This window comes from Panicum virgatum, chromosome 2N, assembly GCF_016808335.1.
Source record: "Panicum virgatum strain AP13 chromosome 2N, P.virgatum_v5, whole genome shotgun sequence".
NCBI lineage: Eukaryota > Viridiplantae > Streptophyta > Magnoliopsida > Poales > Poaceae > Panicum > Panicum virgatum.
This window is the reverse complement of record NC_053146.1, coordinates 23720811-23741650: the sequence shown is the minus strand read 5'-3', so window position 1 is coordinate 23741650 and position 20840 is coordinate 23720811. Positions and strand designations below refer to the sequence as shown.

The window sequence follows — 20840 nt, the reverse complement described above, 5'->3', positions numbered from 1 at the left end:
ATAGTTTGATGATGTTTGATTTGATTCCTAGGATTTGAATTTGTTACATGAGTCTTTTTAAGGAATTTCTAGCATGGATCCTCATGAATATGTCTTAGTATGATTAAACAATAAGTTGAGTTAAAACTTGATATTAGGAGCAAGTTTGTTGAAACACTTAGACTTTCTTGGATGTAAAAGATGGAATTGAGTCATGCCTTCATCCTTAGCCCCATCTTGATGTCATAATGACCTTTTCGTTCCATAGAATCTCAACAGATGAACCAGTACCAATTGTGGTTTGTTTACTTCCTGAGTCTTGTGAGACCATATAATCTTTTGAATCAGAATCACATTTTTCCGCAGTCTTCTTAAAAGCTTTATTTGAGAAGTCTTGAGATAATCATATAACTCACATTTGAATATTTTTGATTCAGATGGCGGACCTTCCGAGTATCTTCTGGGATGATGATGGATATGCTCATACTAATTGTCTGTACTGGGAGGGCTTTCCTAGGATTTTGTGGGATACGCTTTGTATTTTCCACTACCCAGAACCACCCCGGTACAAGGGACGACAGTTTTCTGAGGATGGAGTTCAGAAGTGCAGTGCCACCATGACCATTCCTCAGTACCCCACTTTGGCTTGGCCGCCTATTGAGATTGAGGTAGTTGGGTATCGCCTTGTGGACGCTTTTGAGATAGCAGCCCTCAAAGCTATTACCACCTTCTGTGAGCACCATCCGAATGAAGTGGCCGCTTATCCTATTGGCTTGTTTTCGGCAGTCAATGCTGGCAGTGCAGAGTGGCTCTTCAGGACCACCCACTTTGGTCACTTATCTGGAGATGTGGCTGATGAGACTATCCAGGCGGTGATTAGGTATATGAATGCCCAGTACCGCTATCAGGCCCTTCAGCAGAGGCATATGAATCAGGTGATGGACTTGGCCCAGACTTTTCCGCGAAGTCTTAGCCTGAGAGACACTCAGATTCAGGGGCTTAATGAGGCTATTGCTGGGAGAGATAACGCCATTGCACAATACGAGCTTCAGGTTCTGGAGCATGGTACTGAAATAGTGCAGTGCAACACAGTGATTGCTTTTCTTCAGGAGCAGGTTCACGAGCTCCGAATGGAGCTGGGTGATGCTATAGAGAATATTGGTATGCTCCATGAGCAGCCAATGCCCCCAGCTGTCCCAGCCGAGCCTGCAGCAGAAGAAGAAGACCCAGAGGAGATTGAGGGAGTCTCAGAGATAGATTCCGAGCATGCGCCTGCCGAGCCTAACCCTCAGCCGGACGACTCTTCCTCCGGCAGTGCTTCCTTTGTGGGCAACCTCGACGACTTCTAGGCATCTTAGGATTGTCCTAGATAGCATGTGATCTTCCTTGTTGTAGTATATGTAAATAGGGAAATGAAATGTTGTAAAATAGCCCTAGGAACGAGTACCACTTGTTGTAGCATATGTGGTAAGGAAGTGTGATGCTAGGTTTGTAATATAAAGACTACCTTGGATGTAATATAAGTAGTGACTACTAGTTTGAAAATCATGACCTTTTTGTTTGCCGAATTTTTTATCTCTTCATCTGTGCATTTTTAGGCTGTTTGATGAATACCAAAGTTGTTGCAAATTTTGTAACCTGGGTGCTCACCAAATTTTAGCCTATTTGGATCTGTGTAGCTATATTTATAGTCAAAACACTACCATGATCCTTGTTGAAAAGCAGCATAGCACAGAATGACGAAAAGTGAATTTTTAGGTTACCTTTCTTACTGTTTTGTTTCTGGAGTTGAATACCGAAATGGTAGAGCATGAAGTTATCTAACAGCTGACCAATTTTGAGCTATTTTGGCTGAGCAGAATGTGAGATATGCATGTTTTTGTAATCAACAACATTTTGTTTTCATATTCCGTTGAGCTGTTCATCTTAACAAATTCTCTATCCTTTTATCTTTACATCTTTGAGCCATTGATATACGCCAAAGTGCTAAAGATTGAAATATGTTAGCAACTAACAAACTTCGAGTTGTGTTGGTTGAGCAAAATGTGTGTTATGCATATTGTGTTACACCGCATTTTGTTGAATTCTGCTGATTTTGTTTTGCTATCCAATGTATGATCATTGAACATACCATTGATTTTGGGAGCAAGGACAATGTATCTAATGGATGTCTTCCATAATTACAGATGGTTGGTCATACCCGTGGATCGCCTGAAGGCTTTGGCCGTGAAACTGGCAGTGGATCTCAGCAGCCACCGCCACCACCGCCGAATCTGGCCGAGCTAATGGCCATGCAAACTGAAATGCTTCGTCAGCTGGTGCAAGGGCAGCAGAATTCGCCACGCCAGCAGCAGCGTGGAGGACATGATGAGCAACCAGCGGGTTACCAGGAATTCTTTGGTACCCAACCCCCGCTATTCAGCCGGACTGTTGAACCATTGGACGCCGATGCTTGGCTCCGTACTATTGAGTCCAAGTTTGCCTTGCTAGCAGTACCTTGTGCTGATGCGAACAAGGCTCAGTTCGCCGCCCAGCAGCTTCGTTGCACCGCTCGCATTTGGTGGGATCACTATTGTGCTATTCAGCCTGCTGGACATGTTATCTCTTGGAAGGAATTCCGGAATGCCTTTAGGACACATCATATCCCCGAGGGACTGATTGAGAGGAAGTTGAATGAATTCTTAGCTTTGAATCAAGGGACCCGCACCGTTCTTCAGAATGCACAGGCCTTCAATAACCCGTTCCAGTACGCGGGCCATCATGCGGATACTGACGCCAAGAAGTGCGACCGTTTTCGTCGTGGCCTCAACACCAAGCCCAAAGAATGCCTGAACCTTGTTCAGGCAGATACTTATAATGAGCTGGTCAACATGGCCATTACTCAAGAAGATTGCATCATCGCGCACCGCGCCGAGAAGAAGCGAAAGGCACCAATGGGACCCTCGAGTGCTCAACCACCGAGGTATCGTCTGGTGCAGAATACTCCACCAAGAGCTCCACAGAGAAATGCCCCAACGGGCAGGTTTGTTTTTAGGCCACCTCAGCAAAAGGGAGGATTCAGACCAACAGTCCTTCAGCAGCAGCAGCAGTTTGCCCCAACGCCAAATGCCCCATAGTTCAATCATGGGAACGGCGACAATCGATGTTTCAATTGCGGCAGTACTTCCCATTTTGCCAAGAATTGCCCGCAACCCAAGAAATCTTATCCGGGGCAGAACTTCAACCAGAACAACAAGGGCAAGGGCAAGAAACAAATGGTGCAAGTCCGACAGGGGCGAGTTAATTTCACTACTCTTGCAGAGCTTCCCGGAGGAGCACCAGTCATGTCGGGTACTTTTTCTATCCACAATAAACCCGCAGTCGTATTATTTGATTCTGGTGCAACTCATTGTTTTATAAGTGCCAAATTTGGAGCAAGGGTAGGATTGGATTTTTGTCATACCAAGAGATCTTACATGATAGCAACCCCTGGTGGGAAGATAGCTTCCAATCAAATCATTAGACATGTGCCAATTAAGTTGGGTAGCAAATTGATAAAGACAGATTTGATCTTGTTGAACTTAGAAGGCATGGATGTTATTTTGGGCATGGATTGGATGACTAGACATAAAGTACTGTTAGATATCTCTTCCCGAGCTATTGAGATAGATTCACCTTATCAAGGAGCCATCATACTCTATCTGCCACAACGAGAGTGCTTCAACTCTTGTGCCTATGCCATAAAAGAAATTAAAATAGAAGATATTCTTATTGTGTGTGAGTATGTGGATGTATTTCCAGATGACTTGCCTGGAATGCCCTCTGATAGAGATATCAAATTCGTTATCGAGCTTCAACCCGGTACTGCTATTGGCGCTCCTTAAGTACCCATTTTATCCCCTATTTATCCTTGATAATGGCATGAATTTAATATCAAAATCACTAACCGTCCTAACCCCGGCCTAAATATTGGTCATTTTCACACTTGCACATATATTTTGGAGGAACTTTGTTTTTGCAGGTTTTTGGCCTATTTTGGAGCATGAAATGACGAGGCCCGTGATCAAGCGCTAACACGGAGAAAGATGAAGGCCAAAGCCCAAAAGGAGGACCAAAGCCCATGTTGATTCAAAGCCCATTCACGCACATCCATCCTCCAAGAGAGCCCAAAGGACAAAACCCATGAAGATGAGATCAAGATACTTCGGGATTAAGCAAAGCAAATGAAGATTTAAGGAAGGATTCCCTATCCCATCCTTTCCTCGAAGATATCTCCAAGATAACGACATCCAAAGGGGTGCAATCGTGAAGGACATAAACTCTAGAAGATGCGAGGAGTCAACACGTGAAAGATGAGACCGAGGCGAGCCCGAAAGAGGGTAGGCCAGCTGGCCTAGGCCCATGGGGCCGGCCAGCCTAACCCGTTTCTGAGGTGGTTCGGCCTCTCCTTCGACCGGTGGCTTCCTCGACTTATAAATAGCTCGCACCTTATTCAACTCGCAGCATCCATCCACCCAGAACTCGACGAAAACCTAGGACTAAGACCGGAGGGAGACGACGGCCGCCGCAAGTCTTCGAAGTTGTCTAGGAGATGGCTTAGGCTACCCCTAGCTGCCATGGCCTCCCTGCGTGGTTGTGTCATGGTGGAGTTCATGAGCTAGTTGGAGTCGTCAATGGTGTATACGCGGTGGTGATGATCCAAACGAATCTTTTATGTGAGTAATGTCTTCATGTCATCCGATCTATTTAGCGATCATGTCTCTCCTCTTTGATTTCGTTCTTGCCTTGGGTGTGCTTATTCCTAGATCTATTTTCGAGATAGATTGCATGGGGTGTTCTTGTAGCTATGGTGGCTAGGAGTTCATACCGGATCTACCCAAGGGGGTTCGACACTAGATTGCTTCTGGGTGCCCTTGTCCAAAGGGAGTGTCGTGACATGGCGTGGCCTGAGTAGGGGGGTTCCCGAGGGGTTGGATTGGAGGTTTTGATTTAAAGAGGCTTTGGATGAGATGCATGTTGTGCTTACTCATTTAGCTAGAACTACAACTAGAATGCGTGTGATAGGTTTAGTCATGCCTTCGGTCATGCTTTATCCTTACCGATGTTCATGGATGAGATCAACCTTTGTACATCATTCATATCTATCAAAGGTTTACCTTTTTATATGCAATCAATGCTTCATGTTTGGATAGATCCATTAGATTAGATGAAAAACCTCAGGTAGTTCATTGTCGATCCACGGATTGATAAACCTTGGGGGAATACTCTAAGGGAAAAGCTACACGAACCGTGCGCTTGCGGTATATAAATCGGGGCGCTAAGGAGCTTCAACAAGCTTTTCTGGCGCCATTGCCGGGGATCGGCAACTCGAACCCTAGGGCGATCTATCTAGTTTTTTTGGACTAACCCTAATGTTTATTATTGCATATACCCTTGTTTTCTTGCTTGTGTCCTTGAAAGCAGGTGGAAAAAGCTAGACACGAAACTTGTACTTCGAGAAGTCCATAGTCCACTTCAACAAATTTCAACAATCGGCAACAAGATGATCGAGGAACCTCGACATGGAACATCGACAACGTCCACATCGGCATGACGGCAACAACATCAAGATTCGCTCTTTAGTGGTAGGTGCTAACTTTTGTTAGTGGCCCAGCATCCGCTATCGAGTCCCCACTCCCCAAAGCAAAAGATGATAAATAAGGTACTCCGCCGTGTCAATTGATTTTAAAGACTGATGTTTTTGGGAAGAATTGTTTGTTCAAGCAATAGGTATGAAGCATGCCCGCGAAGAAAATCGTGCGATCATCATCATCTATGAAGTGTTACTGTTGTGATGAGTTTTTTGTCCAAGATTAGAGAAGTACCATGAGAAAATAATAGATTATTTTGAAGCTCCATCAAGTCTTCTTTCCAATGGATCAAGAACCGTCAACTTTGGAGATCGGTGTGAAGAGTTATGGTAAAATTTTTCAACGCTGCGCGTTCTGAAATCCCTCTGGACAGATTGCAGCGCCGTAATAAAACAAGCATAACTCCTTTATCCGGAGTCCAATTGGGGCGAATAACTACTTGTTGGAAAGATAATTTGATGCACCTTACAATGGAGCAGAAGTTTGGTGCATGCTCTACACTAGATGAAGGGGAATTCAACGAGGACAGAGGCAGTAGCAACCGACGAAGAAGGTGATGATGATGTCAAAGGATGTTTGGAAGGCTGTGTACACAAAAGATGATGATTTGAAGTTGACCAAAGCTGGAGGCAACAAGATTATAAGAACCACGACAGCACCTATCTTCTCCAGTGGGATGCTCGATATACTTCTAATCGAGTGATGCTATCAAGGAAGGAAACCGTTCGGATCATCAACACGAAGCACAGGAGCATCTTCCAATCCCGACACCTTGGGTAAAGCAAGAACAATGGAGAAGACACATTATTGAAGCCATTATATTTGCTGGTAATAAATGGTGATGACCTTGAAGCCTAGGGACGCACGACACTACGCTCCAAAGACCACATGATCGAGATCATTGACATCTTTGGATGAATTCACAAGAAGATATTGTTCTCATCAATGTCCAGCTCGACCTCAGAAGCAAATAGCAGCATATTTTTGGATATTCAAAAGCTTCACGAAGTTCCCGTTCCAACGAATAAAGAACAAAGTCAATCAAAGATTCCTACAAGCGGATATGGCCAAAACATTGAAGGTTGTGCACTCTGAAAATTTCTGGACAGCACGCAGCGCCAAAAGTGAAACGGGCATAACTCCCTCGTTTGGATTTGGTTTAAGATGAATGACCACTCGTTGGAAAGGTAATTTCATAAACATTTCAATAGATCTATATTTTGGTATATGTTCTGTTGAGTATACAGGAGAGATTCCACAAAGAAGAGGCAGGAGCAACGCGATGAGAACAAGATAGAGAAGATGACGATGACAACAATGAAGGGGAGCTTGGGCGATGCTTTCATCAAGCGTACATGATAAAATTCAGTGGCTTGGAGCAGAGGAAGAACCCTAATGACATTGGCAAATGAAGACACAAGCGGTCGACTTTCGACAAGTGAAGATGTTGCAAGCAAACCACGATGGATTACAAGAGGCGACATCAAGCTGCATGGACACTTCGGATTCTCGCACGAAGGACCATGGCTTCATATCAATGAGAAGGTATGTGAGAAAGTCAAGCTCTATAACTTTAAATGAAGCGCTTTGCGGGAGGCAACCCGTTCATTTTATTTATATATATATTAATATGACCGTCTACATTGCACTCTTTAATCGGAATATCAAGTAACATTGTACCATTGCTCTAACAAAAACCACAACTTCATGTTGTTCATTCTAAATGTTATTGAGGGAGCACCTTGTTATTTGATCTTGGGAAACTTGTAGACCTTTTTGTGTGCCTATTAGCGTTTTGTGTCTTTTTCTTTGTGTCTTTTTAGAGAGATTTATGAAGCATTGCACCACCCTTTGATTCTAAACTTGTGGCTAGTTAACTTAGGCTAACTTTTTGTTTTGTTTTAGACCACCTCATCATGTCATATCATTTTGTTCACCCACCCCGTGTTGCATTGCATACCATGTTGTTCGTCTCACCCTTGCATTGCATTGCACGTTGCATTAAAAAAACTTTTTTCTAAAAACATTGACTAGCCTCGCTTTTGAGATCTTAAAACCCTTAGGAAAACCACTCATAGAGTAATCCTAAAAACCATAGGTTATGTTTTTCTTTCAAAAAAAATCTAACTTTTGTTTCTCTCTAGTTTTTTTTTAAAAAACCACCTTAGATAGAATTTCTATACCCAACACTCTCTCTTCAAAATTTTAGTTTTAAGCCAAAAATATAGGAAACCCATAAACCTACTTCTAAAACTTTGTTAGATCGGTCGCTTGGTCCTTTTTCGATAAATAACCTTTTCATTGACAAAAGCCTCACTTCTTATGAAGTGTCGCGAAGGCTTTTTGTCACTCTTAGCAATTGTTTTTGAATAAGCTAGTTGCGGAACAACATCGAAAGGTCCTTTCAACCTTGCTAACACTTGTTTTTGCTAACTTTGCATTTGCACTTTGCATCCATTCCATTGTTCATGCACTCATTTTGCTAGCTTGGTCTCAACTTTATTGATAAAAGCTTTCATATCCATGTTAATGCTTCACGTGAGCATTTGTCTTTTTGCAATCTTGTGTAAACATGGTGTTTAGACATGATTGAAGACCATCATCATTTAGTTACCAAGCTATGAGGTTGCATTTGGTTGGTTTATAAGCTTTGCAATGCGCTTTATTTTTTCTTGTGCTATTAAGGCCTATTGATCTTGGGATAGACATGGTGTTTTGACCTTGGTTAAATAAGTATTTTTGGCTATGGAGAAGTTCGGCAACCTAGTTGTAAACATGGTGTTTAGAACTAGGTGTAAACATTGTCTTTGTTTATATGCCTTCCTCTCATTTGCATTTACACTAGCACACACGTACACTCACTAGTTTCGCTAAGCTAGCTATACCACAAATTGAGATCTTAGGAATGGTGGGTTTGTTGGCATTTGTTTCTACTCCCGACCATCACCTTGGGGGTAGATTGTGCACTTGAATTGTTTTGCAGGCATGACAAAGCGTTCCCATGAATTCGTGATCAAAGAAGAAATCAAATTCGTCAACATCTCCAAAGTTCGAGAGCAAGCCCCTCTGTTTTCATCAAATTTTGCGCATGGACAGAGACATACAAGGAAGAAAAAGTTGATATCCAGAAGCTCCATAAAATTCCCATTCCAACGCATCTAAGATCAATGAATTTGAAGACCCGTACAAGGAGATATGACAAGAACATTGAACGTTGCGCGTTCTGAAATTAGTCGGGACAGATTGCAGCACTGAGATAAAATGGACATAAATCTCTTGTTCGGAATCAATTTTGGGAAAATAAGGACTCGTTGGAAAGAAAAATTCGTGCACTTTGCAATGGAGCAATGTTTCAGTACATGTTCTGTTCTAGAAATTGAAAGAAAAATTCATGAAGATGAGGTAGCAATGGGACAACGAGGAATTGAAGAATGCGACGACGACGTGAAGCAATGATTGGGACCATGACTTTGTACAAGAAGATGTTGAAGGAAAATTGAGACAACAAAGGTGAAGATACATTGAAGATGATATTCATACACATGAGGGAAGGACTTCAAGAATTGCAAGATGATCCATCTTCTCCTTCCACGCCTAGCATCATGCTAAGCATGGGGGAGGATTTCGTGGACAAGGAAGAAAGATCTCATGGAGTAAGATAATCACAGTTGCCACAAGATGCTCTTGATTCTTCTTCCATGCTTAGCACAATGCTTAAGTATGGGGGAGGCCACGCTACACTTCATTACGAGCATCGAGAAGGACGGTAATTCTTCCTCAACTCTCTTTTTTTTAAATGCTTGTACATATATGCCTTCAACCATAGATGCAACCTTTGTATATATCTCTCAACCTATCACATGGCTTCTAGGAGGACAGCCTAGTTTTGTTTTTGTTTTCAATAAGTGTAGGATCATCATAATTTGTGCTCACCACATTGATACATTTTGGCAATGCCTTTTGCTTATGGAAAAATGATGAAAGTTGCTGCTTTGTTTTACCTACGCTATGTTGTATATGACTTGACCATTTGCTCTCAATTAAATGAAATTAAAATGATTAAATACCAGCTCTTTATTTGTGGAGGTTAAATGACTAATTCTAGACCCACATATTATATGTTGCTTTTTGACTTAAGCCTACCGATGACCTTACACCTTGTGTTGTTTAATTTGAAAACTTAATTCCTATGCTATCTATATTTGTGAATCTCTTGTAAAGTTCTACCTACCAAAGCCTATACATACATATTCTTTCATGATGAAACCTTTAGATTGCAAACTTATATTTTGATGAGTTGGATTAAGATTGATTTTTTTGGTATGAGACTAAGAATCTGGTCATTCCGTTTTTTTGTGTAACCTTCTTTCTGCTAGCCTATTTATCCATTCATTGTGAGTTTCTACTTCGGAAATTTTGCAAACCTCGCTGGATATCCACCCTAAACCAAAAATGTCTTTTTGTGATTACCTCCTTGACCACAACCCAATTTGAGTATGGATTATCATTTCGACGGAATCAAAAGAATCAAGGGCACCATATAAAGAAAAGTTTTGGGAGACAAGGCTCCCCGGAGATTCAAGAGGTTCTAAAAAGAAGAAGGTGAATTTGAGATACTTACCCTAGCTAGTTGGTTCTCCCACTATTCATACTCGAGGACGAGCTTTCGTTCAAGCATGGGGGGATGGCTGGGTAAGTATTCTATGTTATCAAAAGTTCTAAGGAGCAAAAAGAAAGAAAAAAAAGAAAGAAAGAGAAAAATAAAAAAAGGGGAGAAAAATGAAAAAAAGGAGAAGAATAAAATGCTTCTCAGCTCTTTTTGGCTTCATTAATTTTCCAAGTTACTTTGAAGCACTATTCCATACTCAAATCTTCCAACCATGTGCAATCCGATAACGAGAACTTCATTTGTGTCTCGGGATCATCTATTTTCCACTTGCATATGTCCACCTATCTAAATGTGTGTGTTTCATCTTTCTCTCTCTCCAACATTATTTTCCAATGGCCTTTTTGACTAGTCTCGGTAATTCCATTAGATCTCTCTTAGTTTGATAATATTTCAAGTATAATGTTTTGCTATGATTTTTTTACCTACCAAGCTCCACATAAGCCTTCCACTTTTATATATAAGTAGAATAGGTTGAAGACAATCTAATGTAGGCTTGAGCGACTTGATGAGATGAGTATTTCCATGATCTTTTGCAAGAGAACCTCACTTATGTTTGATATGCATTCTTTTGAAAACTCTTCACGATGAAACAAGGTAAATGTTTGAAGTTCGCTTAAGTTTGAGAGCATTGCATTTATTTATTATTGTGGCTTGTTCTTTAATTGCTAGTCTATCTTCCATAATGAAAAAAGTAGCCGGTCACAACATGAACTTAAATGCTAAATACTTGAGAGAGCAATGTCTTGTTATGTATGACTAAATGCAGAGAGGACATTGAGGGGCAATGCTGATTTCTTTATAAGCAAAGCTCCTGGACTTACTCAAGGACGAGCAAGGTTTAAGTATGGGGGGAATGTTGGCGCTCCTTAAGTACCCATTTTATCCCCTGTTTATCCTTGATAATGGCATGAATTTAATATCAAAATCACTAACCGTCCTAACCCCGGCCTAATTATTGGTCATTTTCACACTTGCACATATATTTTGGAGGAACACGGAGAAAGACGAAGGCCAAAGCCCAAAGGGAGGACCAAAGCCCATGTTGATTCGAAGCCCATTCACGCACATCCATCCTCCAAGAGAGCCCAAAGGACCAAGCCCATGAAGATGAGATCAATATACTTCGGGATTAAGCAAAGCAAATGAAGATTTAAGGAAGGATTCCCTATGCCATCCTTTCCTCGAAGATATCTCTAAGATAACGACGTCCAAAGGGGTGCAATCGTGAAGGACATAAACTCTAGAAGATGCGAGTCTACACGCGAAAGATGAGACTGAGGTGAGCCCGAAAGAGGGTAGGCCAGCCGGCCTAGGCCCATGGGGCCGGCCGGCCTAGCCCGTTTCTGAGGCGGTTCGGCCTCCCCTTCGACCGGTGGCTTCCTCGACTTATAAATAGCTCGCACCTTATTCAACTCGCAGCATCCATCCACCCAGAACTCGACGAAAACCTAGGACTAAGACCGGAGGGAGACAACAGCCACCGTAAGTCTTCGAAGTTGTCTAGGAGATGGCTTAGGCTACCCCTAGCCGCCATGGCCTCCCTGCGTGGTTGTGTCATGGTGGAGTTCATGAGCTAGTTGGAGTCGTCAATGGTGTATACGCGGTGGTGATGATCCAAACGAATCTATTATGTGAGTAATGTCTTCATGTCATCCGATCTATTTAGCGATCATGTCTCTCCTCTTTGAGTTCGTTCTTGCCTTGGGTGCGCTTATTCCAAGATTTATTTTCAAGATAGATTGCATGGGGTGTTCTTGTAGCTATAGTGGCTAGGAGTTCATATCGGATCTACCCAAGGGGGTTCGACACTAGCGTGCTTCTGGGTGCCCATGTCAAAAGGGAGTGTCGTGACAGGGCGTGGCCTGAGTAGGGGGGGTTCCCGAGGGGTTGGATTGGAGGTTTTGATTTAAAGAGGCTTTGGATGAGATGCATGTTGTGCTTACTCATTTAGCTAGAACTACAACTAGAATGCGTGTGATAGGTTTAGTCATGCCTTCGGTCATGCTTTATCCTTACCGATGTTCATGGATGAGATCAACCTTTGTAGATCATTCATATCTATCAAAGGTTTACTCTTTTTTATGCAATCAATGCTTCATGTTAGGATAGATACGTTAGATTAGACAGAAAACCTTAGGTAGTTCATTGTCGATCCACGGATTGATAAACCTTGGGGGAATACTCTAAGGGAAAAGCTACATGAACCGTGCGCTTGCGGTATATAAATCGGGGCGCTAAGGAGCATCAACAACCGTCCCTATTTCTAAGAGGCCGTACCGAATGCCTCCAAATGAATTGGCAGAATTGAAAATCCAACTTCAAGACCTTCTTGATAAGGGTTTTATTCGCCCAAGTGCTTCACCATGGGGATGCCCAGCCTTGTTTGTGAAGAAGAAGGACAACAGTTTGAGGCTATGTGTTGACTATCGACCACTCAATGCGGTCACTATGAAAAACAAGTATCCTCTTCCCCGCATTGATATCCTGTTTGATCAGTTAGCTGGAGCCAAGGTTTTCTCTAAGATCGATCTTTGTTCTGGCTATCATCAAATAAAGATCAAGCCCTGTGATATTCAGAAAACAGCTTTCTCGACCAGATATGGACTCTATGAGTATCTGGTTATGTCTTTTGGTCTTACCAATGCCCCGTCATACTTTATGTACATGATGAATTCAGTCTTCATGCCGGAGCTTGATAAATTCATCGTGGTGTTCATCGACGACATTTTGATCTACTCCAAGAATGAAAAAGATCATGCTCAGCATTTACGCATTGTTTTTCAGCGATTACGAGGTTATCACCTTTATGCCAAATTCTCTAAGTGTGAATTCTGGCTGGATAGTGTGAAATTTTTGGGCCATACTATCTCCAGTGAAGGTATATCTGTTGATCCAGCTAAAGAGCAAGAAGTGATGGATTGGAAACCTCCTACTTTAGTCCATCAGATTCGCAGTTTTCTCGGTTTAGCTAGATACAATCGTCGATTCATTCCTGATTTCTCCAGAATAGCCAAGCCTATGATGGAGTTATTAAAGAAAGGAGTAAAATTTGTTTGGGATGATAAATGTGAAGAAGCCTTTCAAACTCTCAAAGCGCGACTGACTACTACTCTAGTGCTGGCTACACCGGGCAGTACCAAACCTTTTGATGTCTATTGTGATGCTTCTGGTACGGGACTTGGTTGTGTACTTATGCAAGACAACCAGGTGATCGCTTATGCATCAAGAGCTCTCCGGAATCATGAGAAGAATTATCCAACACATGATCTGGAGTTAGCAGCTGTCATACATGCTCTTAAGCTCTGGAGACATCATTTTATGGGAACTCATTGTAACATTTATACTGACCATAAGAGCCTCAAGTATATCTTCACCCAAGCTGATCTCAACATGAGACAGAGACGCTGGCTAGAATTGATAAAGGACTATGATCTAGAAGTGCACTATCATCAAGGAAAGGCTAATGTGGTTGCGGATGCACTCAGCCGCAAGTCACAATGCCATTGTCTATCTGTAGAGCCATTCAATGGAACTCTATGCTAGGAAATGATGAAACTAAACCTAGAAATGGTACCTCAAGGAAGTTTGAACCACATAGCTGTCGAGCCTACACTTTATGATAGCATCATCATGGCACAATTACATGATGAAGGTATCAAAATCATCAAGGAAAAGCTATCCCAGGGAGAAGCAAAGTACAAGTGTTTCCATGTGGATCATAAAGGAGTTCTTTGGTTTGAATTTCATATTGTTGTACCCAAGAATCACCAGCTTAGAAAACAAATCCTTGATGAGGCACATCTATCGAAGTTTTCTATTCATCCCGGTAGTACCAAGATGTACCAGGATCTTAAACAGAATTTCTGGTGGACTCGATTGAAGAGAGAGATCGCCAAATATGTTTCTGAGTGTGATGTCTGTCAAAGAGTTAAGGCTAGTCACTTGAAAGTAGCTGGTACTCTCCAACATTTACGCATTCCATTCTAGAAATGGGAGGACGTTAGTATGGATTTTATCGTTGGCTTACCCAACACTTCTCAGAAGCATGATTCTGTTTGGGTAATCGTTGATAGACTCACCAAGACCGCTCATTTTATTCCTGTACATACAACTTATTCTGCCAAGAAATATGCAAAGATCTATCTCGACCAGATTGTCCGTCTGCATGGAGTTCCAAAAACGATCATTTCTGATCGTGGGGCGCAGTTCATTGCACATTTTTGGGAGCAATTGCAAGAATCCCTTGGAACCAAATTGATTTGTAGTTCAGCCTATCATCCACAAACAGATGGGAAAACCAAACGAATCAATCAAATCCGTGAAGATATGTTGAGGGCATATGCTATTCAATATGGCAAGAACTGGGATAAGTGCCTAGCACTGGCAGAGTTCTCATATAATAACAGTTATCAATCCAGCTTTCAAATGGCACCATTTGAAGCGTTATACGGTCGTAGGTGTCGAACTCCTTTGAGTTGGTCACAAGCCAGAGAACGCAAAGTCTTTGGGCCAGATCTAGTCACTGAGGTAGAAGAGAAAGTCAAAGTTATCCAGACTAATCTTAAAGAAGCCCAATCAAGACAGAAAAGTTATGCAGACAAAAGAATAAAAACTTTACAGTTCAATGTAGGGGATTCTGTATATCTGCGAGTATCTCCTACTAGAGGTGTGCAACGCTTCGACACAAAAGGGAAATTGGCACCCCGATACGTTGGACCATTTGAAATCATCAAAGCTTGTGGTCCAGTTGCCTACCGAATCCGTCTTCCTTCTTAGTTGGCCGCCATTCATGATGTCTTCCATATCTCTCAACTCAAGAAGTGCATCAAAGTGCCCACTGAGATCATTAGACCACAAGATATCGAAATTGAACCCGATCTATCTTATGCTGAGTATCCAATTAGAGTTCTTGACACCAAAGAAAAAAGTACCAGAAGGGAGAAGGTTAAGATGTACAAAATCCAGTGGAATCACCATACTGAGGAAGAAGCCACTTGGGAGATTCCTTAGAACCAATCCAGGTACCAAATCTTTCCGTCCTTATTCTTCCTATAATCTCGGGGCGAGATTCCTTTTAGGGGGGAAGGCTGTGACACCCTAGGTGTCTACACAGTAGAACTGCATTTATTTTATGCATCATGTGCTTAAATTGCTTGAACAAGGGTCTTATTTTAAAAATATAAGGTTAATTGTGGAAATATGATTTGATGCAAGGTCCTTCCTATAATTTAATTTGAATAAGATGGGTGAATGTTGCTTTTGTGGAGGGTTTCTTTGTAAAATTCAGTGTAATCATTACATGGCAGGAAATTTTACTTTTCAGTCTAAAATTAAGGTGAATTCGTTTTGGAAAAGACGAAAGTCCATTAAATTCAAAATCCTTTCTATGATTTCAAAATAACTTTTCAACCTTTGGTCAAATCAAGGTTTACACAACATCAAAGTTGTAGATCTTGAAAAGTTGAACAACTTTCATGTTGGACACTTTTTCATTTGAGCCCTAATTTAGGAGTTATTTTTGTTTTATAGTAGGACCCCTAAACTTTTCTGAATTTGCAAACAAGTCCAGCCTGTCGTCTTCCTCCCCTCTCTCTCTGCTTCCTCTGTCGCCGGCGCAGAGCGGCACCGCGGCCGCTCAAGAAGGCCGGGAGGCCACCTCCTGCTGCTCCACCGCTACACGCGGCACCCCCGCAACCCCCTGGCCCCACTCCCACCCGCGCTGGAGCCCTCTTTCCCTCGCCACGCTGCCGCCGCCGTCTGCGCGGCCGCCACATCGCCGCCACCGTGGCAAGCTCGGGGAAGAGCCCTGGCTCCCTTCCTCTCGTGCGCTTCAGCACTAGGGGAACCCCCACATCCCTTTCCCCTCATTCCCTCGCCAGTTCCCCGCCCCGAACCTCCAGAACGCCACCACCGCCTGCCCGAACGCCGGCGAGCTTGAGCTCACTGTTGACGCTCACTAACGATCATTTCTAGGAGTCAACTTGATCAGAAAACCATGAGAGTTTGCATTTCTTACACGTACTTATATTCAATAAAGTCCCTAAACAACACTTTACCTTCTAGAATATGCAAGTTGTGCTTTTGAGCTAATATGCAGGTTGCAAGCACACTTTGGCCCAACAGGAAAACACAGAAAATATCAGAGTACCGATTCAGGCTCAAATGGACCAAGTGTAGCCCAAGAACTGAAGCAAGATCACTCAAGACAAGCTCTACCTCAGTGTTCAGACCAGGCCAGGCCCAGACAAGCCCAATACCCAGCAGTTGGGGGCGGTTGGCACCACTGGCAGGCCGGCCGAACCCTTGGTCGGCCGACCGGCCCGTGGGCCCCACCGCCTTAAGCTTGCTACATGGCAGCATGACATTGGTCCCTACGTCGGTTTGCGGAGGATTAGCTGTAGAAACCCCGTGGCTCCCTCCTATAAATACAAGTGAGGGGGTAGAGAATAGGACACAAACACACACACACCACTCACCTCTCCTCTCTTGCATTCCTTGCATAGTCTTTAGGCTTAGTGGAGTTTAGGAGAAGTCTAGGAGTCATCGAGTCGCCGGTGTTGCTCGAGAGTCTGGTATGGGTTCATCTCTAGTTCTCTCTTGAAATATTCGGTTGTTTGTAATAGAATTAGCTATGGTTACCGATATCTGCTTGAGGTATGTTCTGAGTTATCGGATATATGCTTCTTGATATGGTTGCGTTATAATTCTATGCTTGCATTGTATGATCGTCCTGTGCTGGAGATGGTTAGTCTTTTGTTCTTAGAACTCTATCAACTGCTCCAGTATTCGTATGATTGCTCTAGTGTGATGTCTATCCATCCGGAGGGTGGGGGCTCCGCGCAGGACACTAGAGTATCCCTTACTAGTGTAGACATGGTGTATAGATTATCTAAGAGTTGCTGGATGTCAACTATACCCACGGTTTGTAGAGGTAGCCGGCAGATGGTGACAGCCCTGTCCGAGCCTTTTAGTAATCTTCCACGTTCGGTATGGGGGGTAGGAGGTACATAAAGTCGCTGGGGTGTACGGGCTCCTCCCGTCGCTACGATAGCGATCTCCCTGTTGTGTAGTTTAATCTCTGACAAGCTAACTAATGAGAAAGTGTAGATATAGCTAGCCTAGCATAGCTGACTCGAGCTCTAACTTTTACCTTGCTCCCGGCCTAAAGCAATCTTTATCTTTTATTTATCTGAGAGGGTAGTTTGTGTGTGTGTCACACTACCTCCTACCATGTTATTATCTTACCCCTGTTTATGCATGAGAATATCCAATCTAGATAGAGTTCACCCACTAATCTATATATTCTCTCACTCACCGCCTTCACCCCGGAAATATAAATGACACCCCGGTATACTCCCGGGTAAAATGCTACAGCGGTATTCCGTGCGCTTGCGGATTTATTCGTGGTTCATGAAATACTGCCACCCCAAATTGGCGTCTGCGGGCGTCATCGCTGGTGACGTTGGTAGGCGCCAACAAGCATTTTTGGCGCTGTTGCCGGGAAAGGCACAGAGTGAAATATATAGATAAAAGTTGTGAACAAAATCGAAGTTGGTATTCGCTTTCTAAACAGGCTAACTTGGCTTTGTTTTCTTGTCTTTGTTGATATGAAAACAGGGTAGTGTATGACCGGTTTTGATTTGCCGTAAAACTTTCATTCTGATCCAGAGTCACTTTTGAGGAGGGCGCGAGCTCGTCTCGTATCACCTCGGAGATCACTCTCGGTAGTCGATCCAGTCATCGCATCATCGTCAGCTCCTAGAGCTATGTCCTAGAAGACACTCCGTGATTACTCTGCTCCGTCTGCTAACCAGGTCCCTACCGGGCCCGAGGTTAACACTGGAGGAGAAAATTTCGAGATCAAGATGGGTCTCATTATGATGGTGCAGGCTAGCCCATTCTGTGACAAGGCCAATGAGGATGCCAGCGCTTATCTCCAGCAGTTCCTGGAGCTCTGCAGTACTTTTGTTATCAAGTGTGTATCACAAGATTCTATCCGGCTCCGTCTGTTTCCGTTTTCTCTCTTGGGGAGGGCAAAGCAATAGTTTTATGCTAACAAGGCTACTGTGGATACTTGGGACAAATGTGCCAAGGCGTTCCTCTCGAAGTTCTTCCTGACGGGCAAAACCAATGCTCTTCGTGGTCGGATTTCGAACTTCCAGCAGGCATCTAATGAGTCAATTCCGGAAGCTTGGGAGAGGCTTCAAGAGTACATTCTAGCATGTCCGCACCATGGAATGGATAATTGGCTCATTCTACAGAACTTCTACAACAGGTTGACACAGTCATCCCGTGATCATGTGGATGCCACTGCAGGTGGAGCTTTCTTCTCGCTAACCATTGAAAGAGCTACATCATTGATCGAGAAGATGGTTTCCAACCAAAGTTGGAGCGATGATCGCCTCCAACCGCGCTAGTGAGGTATGCACTCCGTTAAGGAGGCCGACATGCTCACTATGAAGATTGATCTCCTCCTCAAGAAATTTTAGGATTATTCCCAAGATAAGGCTCAATTGCAAACACTTCAAGCCTTGGAGACTCGCATGACGTGCGAGGTCTGCGGGAATGTTTGACATTCGGGCGATAATTGCCCAGAAACCCAAAAAGAAGCTCTATTCCTCAATGGCAACAATGGGTTTCGTCCACAAGAAGGTCAGGGGTGGAATCAACCACGCCCATACTACTAAGGAGATAATGGGAATTCGAATTCTTTCAGTCCTAACCAGCCTACCTTGAGAGATCTTGTCTACGGCCAAGCAAAGATCAGTGAGTCCCTTCAGAAGAAGTTGGCCGTTATAGACAACTCTATGGAGACTATCCATGCCAAGATGGACGGATTCTCCACGGCTATGAAGAATCAGCTGAGTTTCAATAAGGCGCTAGAAACTCAATTGGCTCAATTAGCTGCTGCTACACCTGCTGCTAAACTAGGGAAGATCCCGGGGCAACCCAAGTCTACTCTAGAAAGCGTGAATGTCATTAATGCTATGTGGAAAGAGCCCCTTAGCAGGACATCCCTCAGCTATGCAGAGAAGCTCACACGCCCAAGAAGAGGTGTGTGGGGCGAGTTAGCAGCCACAATACGAGAAGATCCCGGAACCCCAGTGATCAGCTGCTCAATCTTTGATTATGAATTTGATCACTGCCCTTTGTGACCTTGGAGCCAGCGTCAACATCATGCCCAAGGTGACTTTCGAGAAGTTAGGCTATCCATCAATTTCCCCTACCACTATGTGTGTTTAGCTGGCAGACTCCACGATAAGATATCCAGAAGGAGCTGTGGAAAGGTTAATGGTAAAGGTCAAGAATACCTACATATTAGTGGACTTTGTAGTCCTTGATATGGAAGGGGATCTTGGAATTCCGCTCATACTTGGGCGACCATTCCTCAAGGATACAAACGCCAGAATTGATGTGGGGACAGGAAGAATCAGCCTTCGTATCATGGGAAAGACCATGAAATTCAAGTTCCAGAAGAAAAGGGAGGTATTCCTGATTCATGAGGATAGTGAAAAACAAGGGCTATGGGTAGAGCCAGGTTGGGATGGTCAAGATTATCATCCCCCTTCCAAGCCAGCTTGGGAGGATTGGGAAATTCATACTCCACCAACCGAGCCAGTGGAAGACGACCAGAAGATCCCCGACTTCATCACCAACACAGTACGAGAAGATCTGGAAATTGTCTATCCTGCATCCGAGGATCCTATTCCTGCGCCGCCTATGCCACCAAAGAAGACCAAGAAGGTGTGGCGCAAGAAGAACAAGACGTCATCGACTGCTACTACTTCTCCAGGTACGGATGAAATGACCTCAACCTGATCAGGTATGGAGAAAGGTCCCGCTTTTCGATCCTATCCCAGAGCTAGCTTGGGGGAGGTTCCCTTCCCTAAGTCAACTGTATCCCTTTATTTGCTTTCAATAAAATTTGATAAAAAACTTTCAAAAACAAAATAAAAATTTACTGCTTTATTTCCCTTTTTCATGATGCGCGGTAAGAATGTTTTAACTCCTTTTGATAAGTTGAAAGGATGAGTTTTGCTTTGCTCTATCATGTCTGTTGTGCCTAGTTTGAAAATAAGAGTTCTCTTGAGTTAAATCTGCTGGTTATGCAAATATCTTGTCAATGAACTTGAAAGTTTCGTGGGTTGCATATGCTTGATTCAAGTCTAAGTTATTGCGAGTTCATAAATGGTAAATAAGGTTATGCAAGCTTGTTCTAGTGATGCTTGAAGTCTGGAGTTGTTTTCAAAAATTCTAAAAAAAGGCAAGTTCCCCAGCGATATGCAATATCCTACCAAAGCCATATGTCATATTCTATGAAAACCCTTTACACATATGCTGCTTGATATTCTATTGAGTTTTGTCAAATTGTGTGACCCTAGAGAGATGCTTTTCATGCTTTCTCGATCATAAGCACGTACACGTCCCATCCAATTGCTACATTCCTACACTGGGAATTGGCACCACCATCTATTCATTCCACATAATAAATGCTCCATGTCTTGGTGATCTCTCTCGTAGAACATCCCTGAAATAATATAAAGTCAGATTATGGTTGCCCCAAAAAGAGAAAAGATGGCATG

At 43.2% G+C, this 20840-nt stretch overlaps 1 non-coding gene across 1 annotated transcript; it reads right to left on the bottom strand.

Annotated features, from left to right (window-relative positions):
• Positions 1-18389: 18389 nt before the first annotated feature.
• On the bottom strand, positions 18390-18496 carry LOC120663115. The gene has a single exon (XR_005670338.1). It is a non-coding gene; the product is annotated as a small nucleolar RNA R71 (small nucleolar RNA).
• Between the last annotated feature and the right edge of the window lie 2344 nt (positions 18497-20840).